Genomic DNA, 7500 nt, shown 5'->3' with positions numbered 1-7500 from the left:
ATACTTTTCTGTAAAGGACAGCTGTTGTTTCAAGTTTAAGATAATCAAGAACACAAAATGCAGCCACCAAATAAAAGCATGTATCCAAAAGGCATAAATGCTTCAGATTAGACCTAATAAAGTAGGATATCAGCTAGAAAAAGAGTGTATGCTGCACTAACTTTAGGCCTAAAAATATTTGAATTTAAGAATCCGGTAAACAGCACAACGAAACTATATTTTAACGGACGCCAACTTGAACTAAGCTGTCAAACAACTGATACAGCTAATTTCTGCCTCGCTGAACGGAGAAGTACACAAAGAAAAAAAAATCGCCTACCTCATCATAATGTTCCTTCGCGGAAATCTCTTCGATCTTCTAAATCAGCATCACACTTAGAAGTAAAGCTGCTTCAATCTTTCGATCTTCGCGCTTCAGGCAGAAATGGTGACCCTGCGGCAGACGAGAGAACGGACCAATCAGAAGTCCCGTCTCTTGCTGGCCGCGATCGCCGCCCCACCACACAGCAAGCTGGCTGGGAGGCTCTGGCGACAGTCAGACAGAGAGGTGTGTGTGTGTGTGCCATAAGATCCGCTGTGTGTGCTTGCAGGTGGAGTAAAAATTTGCACGGTTTTCAGCTAAAAGAACTGAGGAAAAGATCGGATTTTACTTACACAGTTGTGAAATTTGTTTGGCTGTGGGTTTGAGGAAGGTTTTTTTTTCTCTGAGGAGGACTGTTCTGGAGCGATTTAGGTGAGTGGGATTTTCTGTTTTCGGTTGTTTTGTAATTTGTAATTATTTTTTCTATGTGTTTAGTCTGCTAATTTAGTAGTAATGTACTGTAACTGTTGGTTGATATTTCAACTGAAGTATGTTCTTTCGTCCTTAATGTCATGGTAAGTTGGTTAGGAGTGGTGGGTGACTTGGATTTCCCTGGCCCAAGGGACAAGACCGCGCACGTAGCTGGGGTTTTGCACCAAGTTTCTAGGTTCAGTGTGGAAAAACATGGCGGGTGTTCTCTTGTGTGCCGTGTGGGTGTGTGCAGGGGTCTATAAATAGCTTCATACTTGCATGTCTTACATTCTTTTGACCAAAAATCCTGAGGTAGATTGGCGTCTCACCTGACAAGACTGGCTGTGGGTAGGGTGGGATGTGTTCATGCTTGTTTCTTTTTAACCACGTAGATTTCCATTGCCGTGTTGTGAACTGAAGGTAGAGGTCATATTTATTCTTTTCTCGTAAACGGGGTTTATTTTAAGGCGCTGACTTCACTGTTTTGTCAAGTCTGACTGAGGCAAGTCGCGTCCTGCTCCACAAGCCCTCAGTACAAAGCAGGGGACTGTTCTTCAGCTCTTTATTGAAGAATTAAATAAAACCTCTCTGCATTGAAGAATAAAGGTCTGTACACGTATAGGAATAGTTTAGTGTATATATGTTGTGACACGTAAAGCGCTGACGTGATTGAGAGGAACAGGCAAGTAATAATCCGTCAATATTTTCCTGTGAAGCAAGCCTTCTGGTAAAGTCGATAGCAGTTGCCATTGCCATTGTGACCTGGACCCGGAGAACTGATTCTGTATTTTGTTTATTCAGTGTTTTCTAATATATTTACGAATTGATGTTGAACAGTGGAGAGTTTCGCTAACCTTTTAAATGCTCAGGCACCCAGATTTTGTGTAAATTTCGGTAAAAGGGCGTGATGTGTAAACCAGGTCACGCGCCACCTCCCGTTTGATGACTATAATCTATGCGAAATATGGCTTCCCGACAGAATGTATTCATCGACTGGTTTTTCATGAGATATTGGTAACAGAATGCAGTCTTTCACATTATTACAGATAATTATTTGTAAAAATTAATATTTGTCGCTGCTTCTGCCCATTGTCGAACAGCTCTTGTTGCAGTCATCGTACAGGAACACCAGGATTTGTTGGCGATGACCTCACCTTGAACATTTGCAAATGGATTTTTTTAATGTAAAAAACAGTATAAATAGTACCAACCTTTGTTCTCCTTTATACATAATCTGACACCAGACCTATATGTTAGTGTAGCAACACTGATACTCCTTCGTGTGTTTAAAAAAAAAAGTTTGCATTGCAATTCTTACACGGCGGCGGTGTGTATAACGAGGAAGGCTGGCTGTTGATATTTCCTTTCGTTTCTTGCAGAGTATAAGCAACCTGTTGCTCTGTGTGTGTGTGTGTGTGTGTGTGTGTGTGTGTGTGTGTGTGTGTGTGAAAGTTTTATTTGAACGTGTGTGAGTGTGTGTGTGTGTGAAAGTTTTATTTGAACGTGTGTGTGTGTGTGTGTCAAAGTTTTATTTAAATGTGTCTGTGTGTGTGTGTGTCAAAGTTTTATTTGAACGCGTGCGCGCGCGCGCGTGTGTGCGTGTGTGTGTGTGTGTGTGTGTCAAAGTTTTATTTGAACGTGTGTGTGTGTGTCAAAGTTTTATTTGAACGTGTGTGTATGTGTCAAAGTTTTATTTGAACGGAATTTAATTTCGCCAGCCGTCGTTACTGAGGAAAGTGTGTGTGTGTTGAAGGGGGTGGACAGAAAAAGTTGATAAATATACTGCGAAAGTTGTCAAGGTAACGGGACAGAGAGAGGGGGTGGGGGGGAGAGAGAGAGAGAGATGTGCGCGTGGTCACAATGTGACACGGAATCCATCATCACGCCACCAGGTGGCGTCCTCATCAGCACGATTGATGGCGGATGAATTCAGTCATGAAATATTCAGCCGCGGACGGGGATCGGGTCGACGCCGCTGTCATACCCTGGCAGATTCGATGAAATGTCTGGATATGGTGGGGGTGCGGAGGATGGGGGGATGCACAAGCTCATTAAGTGTACTGAGTGTATGTGTGTGTGAGATGTGTGTGTGTGTGTGTGTGTGTGTGAGGGTGTGGGGAGGATGCGAACGTGGGTGACTTGCACGTCTGTATCTGTGAGTACATGACTTGTGTGTGTGTGTGTGTGTGTGTGTGTGCGTGTGCGTGTGTGTGTAAGAGAGAGAGAGAGAGAGATGCCGGGATATAGACAGATAAAGATACAGAGTGCTAGTGTGTGTGCATGTCTGCCTGTGCTTCAGTTGTACGAGTGCATACTTACTTGCGTACTTGTTTGTGTGCATGCGTGCACGCGCATATAAATATGTGTGTAACTGATAGAGAGAGAGAGAGAAGTGGGGTGGGAGTGGCAGAGAGAAAGACAGATATACAGAGTATGAGACTCAGTGCGACAGACTGGGAGAGAGTCCGAGTGGGAGAGAGAGGGGGGCAGAGACTGGGAGAGAGGGGGGGAGACTGGGAGAGAGAGAGGGGGAGACTGGGAGAGAGAGAGAGAGGGGGGGGAGGGGAGAGACTGGGAGAGAGTCCGAGTGGGAGAGAGAGGGGGGGGGGCAGAGACTGGGAGAGAGAGAGGGGGAGACTGGGAGAGAGAGAGAGAGGGGGGGGGAGAGACTGGGAGAGAGAGGGGGGGGAGACTGGGAGAGAGAGAGGGGGAGACTGGGAGAGAGAGAGAGGGGGGGAGAGAGAGACTGGGAGACAGAGAGTGGAGGGTCAGAGACAGACAAGGTCGGAGACAAGACAGACAGAAACAATGGGGTGTCCAAAATTAACTCAGTAATTTACTAGTTTGTGCTTTCGGGTTTCCTGTGTTCGATCCCCGGCATACTTGGCGCGTTAACGGTGGCCGGAGATTTTTCCGATCTCCCGGGTCACCGTGTGCGCAGACCCGCTAGTGCCTGAACCTCCTTCGTATGTGTTTATAAGCATGCAGAAGAACCAGATGCGCACGTTAAAGATCCATGGTCCACGTTAGCGTTCGGTGGGTTTTGAAAACAAGAACATACCAAGCATGCACATCCAAGAGAACAAAACGGAGTATGGCTGCCTAAATGGTGGGGTAGAATAAATATTAGAAACGGTCACACACGTAACCTTGTACGTGTGTGTGTGTGTGTGTGTGTGTGTGTGTGTGTGTGTGTGTGTGTGTGTGTGTGTGTGTGTGCCTGCGTGACTGAAGTCTGACTAAATGGTACAGGAAACACCGAATGATGAGCTTCTAAAGGCAGCTCTCAGTCTGATCTACCTAGGTAGGTAAACTGTTGTGCAAACTGTTTGTAAAGCGCAATTGTAATTGTGGTAACACCTGTCACCTTCTCATCTTCCTGAATAGGCGCCGACATTGACGGCCCAGCATCACACGCTCGCAGAATAGCAGACTAGCAATAAAATGTATTATATAACCTCACTAATTAACACTGTAGCGCAGCGTTAAATGAAAAAGCCTCCCCCCCCTCTCTCTCTCTCTCTCTCTCTCTCTCTCTCTCTCTTCTTTTTGTTTGGTTTTGGTTTGCTTTTTTTTTTTTTTGGGGGGGGGGGGGGGTGGCTGAGGGGGTGTGGGGGGTCGGGGGGGGGCGGAGTGAAGGGCGCGTGGTTGGTGGGGGGGGAGAAGCTTGTTGGGGGTGGGAGTACAGAGGGACTACAGTACAAGTTTACAAGACTACGTATGTATTAAACCTGTTTTGGACAACAAAGTTGGATATAAAAGAGGGATTAAAAAAAAATCATGTACTTTGATATGCATTATCCTCGTTAATAAAGAAAGTGTCTTGCCTTGCCTTGCCTTGCCTTGCCTTGCCATGCCTTGCCTTAATTTGACGGCAGTATATTAAAGGCTACATAAAATCGTACCACTTGTTCTGGACTCCGGTTCTCAGAACGGAAGGTAAACCATCATTTTTGCACAAACGATTCCTTTCGCGGTGCAACACACACACAATGGGGATGCTTGTATTTTTATAACCCCTGTAAGCCCACGATTTCTCGCAGCAATCCCACGATTTCTTCCGCTTTGAGAGAGATCGTAGGAGGCGCCCTCATGGTTTCTCTCGCTTTGAGGGAAATCGTGGGTTTGCGATTAAATTGTGGTCCCTCCCCTCCAACGTTTTCTCTCACAATGTTTGAGAAATCGTGGGAAGTGCCCCTTATTTTTATCAAAAATATTTATTTTATCATCGGAGTTGGTTTCTTGTCTTTTCCCATTTCAAATCTTAGAGAGAAATGAGAGAGAGAGAGAGAGAGAGAGAGAGAGAGAGAGAGAGAGAGAGAGAGGGAAAAAAACATGGGAGGGGAACGAGAGAAATCGTGCGATTGCAATAAATAGTGGGCGTACGACCCCTTACTAACTCTGAATGGGATACATGTCATACAACCTCTTGAACCACCGAACACGATGGAATTCAAGAGCTGATAACCAGTACAAGTGTCTGTGTGCTGTTAGCGTGTGTGTGCTTGTCTTGTGCTTGTCAAGACACTGGAGCAACTCATCAGAGAGCTTCTGTTTGCCGACGATGCTGCCCTCGTCGCCCATACAGAAGCGGCCCTGCAGCGTATAACGTCCTGCTTCGCAGAGGCTGCGCAGCTCTTCGGCCTAGAAGTCAGTCTGAAAAAGACGGAAGTTCTCCACCAGTCTGCCCCACGGGAAGAATTCCACGCTCCTCACATCAACATCGGTGAGACAGAGCTGAAGTCGGTCCACCAGTTCAGCTACCTAGGCTGCACCATCTCGTCTGACGCCAAGATCGACAAGGAGATCGACAACAGACTTGCAAAGGCAAACAGCGCATTCGGCAGGCTGTACAAGAGAGTGTGGAACAACAAACACCTGAAGAAAGACACAAAGATCAGCGTGTACAGAGCTGTTGTACTGCCCACCCTGTTGTATGGCTCCGAAACCTGGGTCACCTACCGGCACCACATACGACTGCTTGATCGCTTTCACCAGCGCTGCCTTCGCACCATCCTCAGCATCCACTGGAGTGACTACATCACAAATGTCGAGGTCCTGGAGCAGGCAAAGACTATCAGCATCGAGGCAGTGCTGCTAAAGACCCAGCTACGTTGGGCAGGGCACGTGTCCAGGATGGAGGACCACCGCCTGCCCAAGATCGTGCTGTATGGTGAACTGTCCACTGGCCACCGTGACAGAGGAGCACCCAAGAAGAGATACAAAGACTCCTTGAAGAAAGCTCTCGGTGCCTGTCACATTGACCATCGCCAGTGGTCCGCAGTAGCCGCTGATCGAGAGACCTGGCGACGCACCATCCACGAAGCTGTCTCCTCCTTCGAAAACAACCGCAGGGCCAGCCTTGAGGACAAACGCAGAAGGAGGAAGAACCACGACGCTGCAGCCGCGAACCCAGACCAGACTTTCCCTTGCAACCGCTGCGGCCGACTCTGCTTTTCCCGCATTGGCCTTGTCAGCCATGAGCGTGCCTGCATCAGACGTGGACAACGCCCTTGCTAGATCTTCGTCAGCGAAGCCAGGCCATGATGCTTGTCTACCATGTATTCAGATGCAACGTCACAGTCTCATCGTTTACTAACAGGCTGTTTAACACACACACACACACACACACACACACACACACACACACACACACACATGTATGTGTGTTAATGTCGGTGTTAATGGTTCACAACTAAAATTTGCTGTTTCTGTTCATGATTTATTTCTCGCGAAATGATATTTTGTGTGTGTGTGTGTGGTCATTATTGCTGTCTACCAAAAGGGCAGTAGCCCATTGGCATTAATACATTGTCAGTGTCCGTGCCAATCTCTGTTTCGGTCTGTCTCTGTCTCTGTTTTTGTCTCTCCCTCTGATGTCTGTCTGCCTCTCTGTCTCTGTCTCTCTCTCTCTGTCTCTCTCTGTCTCTCTCTCTCTGTCTCTGTCTGTCTGTCTCTCTCTCTCTCTCTCTCTCTCTCTCTCTCTCTCTCCACTCTCCACTCTCCACTCTCCACTCTCCCTCTTTCTTCCTTACCCTTTTCCTACCACCTTCGAAACCCATGGGGAATATCAAAGGACCAGTTACATCCATGAACAATATTCGTGCCCTCGGAACTCTTGGTTTCCTTCTCTCTTTTTGCTTTCGGTTTCTTTTAATGGTGTTTTATTCACGTTGTTCTTGGTCCCTCAGGTGACCCAAAGGGATTACACACAGAGGCATCACCCACGGGAAACTTAGGAGTCCACATGTATCTCTTTCTTGCGTATTCCCTGTCAGGATGCATAACTTCTTCTTCGCGAGAGAGCTTAGGGTCGGGGATGATTGACGTTGAGAGTTATTGAGGGGAGGTCGCCACAATCAACATTCTATATTCATAGACTTAGCCACATTATAATGAATAAACTAGAGTATGGGTATGTTTTATTCTGGAAGAGAAACAAATCTGAAAATAGATCTAAACTACTATTCTATAATAAAATTACTCGTCAGTACAGAACCGAACCTTATTTGCTTGAAGAATATCTTAATTATAATCAAAAACAATCATTGTGCAAATTAAGAATATCCTGTCATGATTTAGCAATAGAAAAAGGCCGATATTTCAACATCCCAAAAGAAAGGAGACTATGTTTACTATGTCAAACAATAGAGGATGAATTTCATTTCTTAGATGACTGCGAATTATACAAAGAAATTAGAATTACATTCCAAATATTATTAAACCCA

The 7500-nt window shown here is 46.2% G+C and overlaps 1 protein-coding gene across 23 annotated transcripts in view; it reads left to right on the top strand.

The window, feature by feature from the left end:
• The first annotated feature begins 523 nt into the window (after positions 1-523).
• LOC143286921 (uncharacterized) overlaps positions 524-7500 on the top strand; it is a 54405-nt gene continuing 47428 nt past the window's right edge. For all 23 annotated transcript variants that reach the window (XR_013055893.1, XR_013055891.1, XR_013055892.1 and 20 more), the window contains exon 1: positions 524-733. The gene's annotated coding sequence lies outside the window, so the exon portion shown is untranslated. The remainder of the gene's footprint in view (positions 734-7500) is intronic.

Source organism: Babylonia areolata, chromosome 10, assembly GCF_041734735.1.
Source record: "Babylonia areolata isolate BAREFJ2019XMU chromosome 10, ASM4173473v1, whole genome shotgun sequence".
In the NCBI taxonomy this organism is placed as follows: domain Eukaryota; kingdom Metazoa; phylum Mollusca; class Gastropoda; order Neogastropoda; family Buccinidae; genus Babylonia; species Babylonia areolata.
The sequence above is the reverse complement of the archived record's forward strand: the minus strand, read 5'-3'. Positions and strand labels throughout refer to the sequence as shown.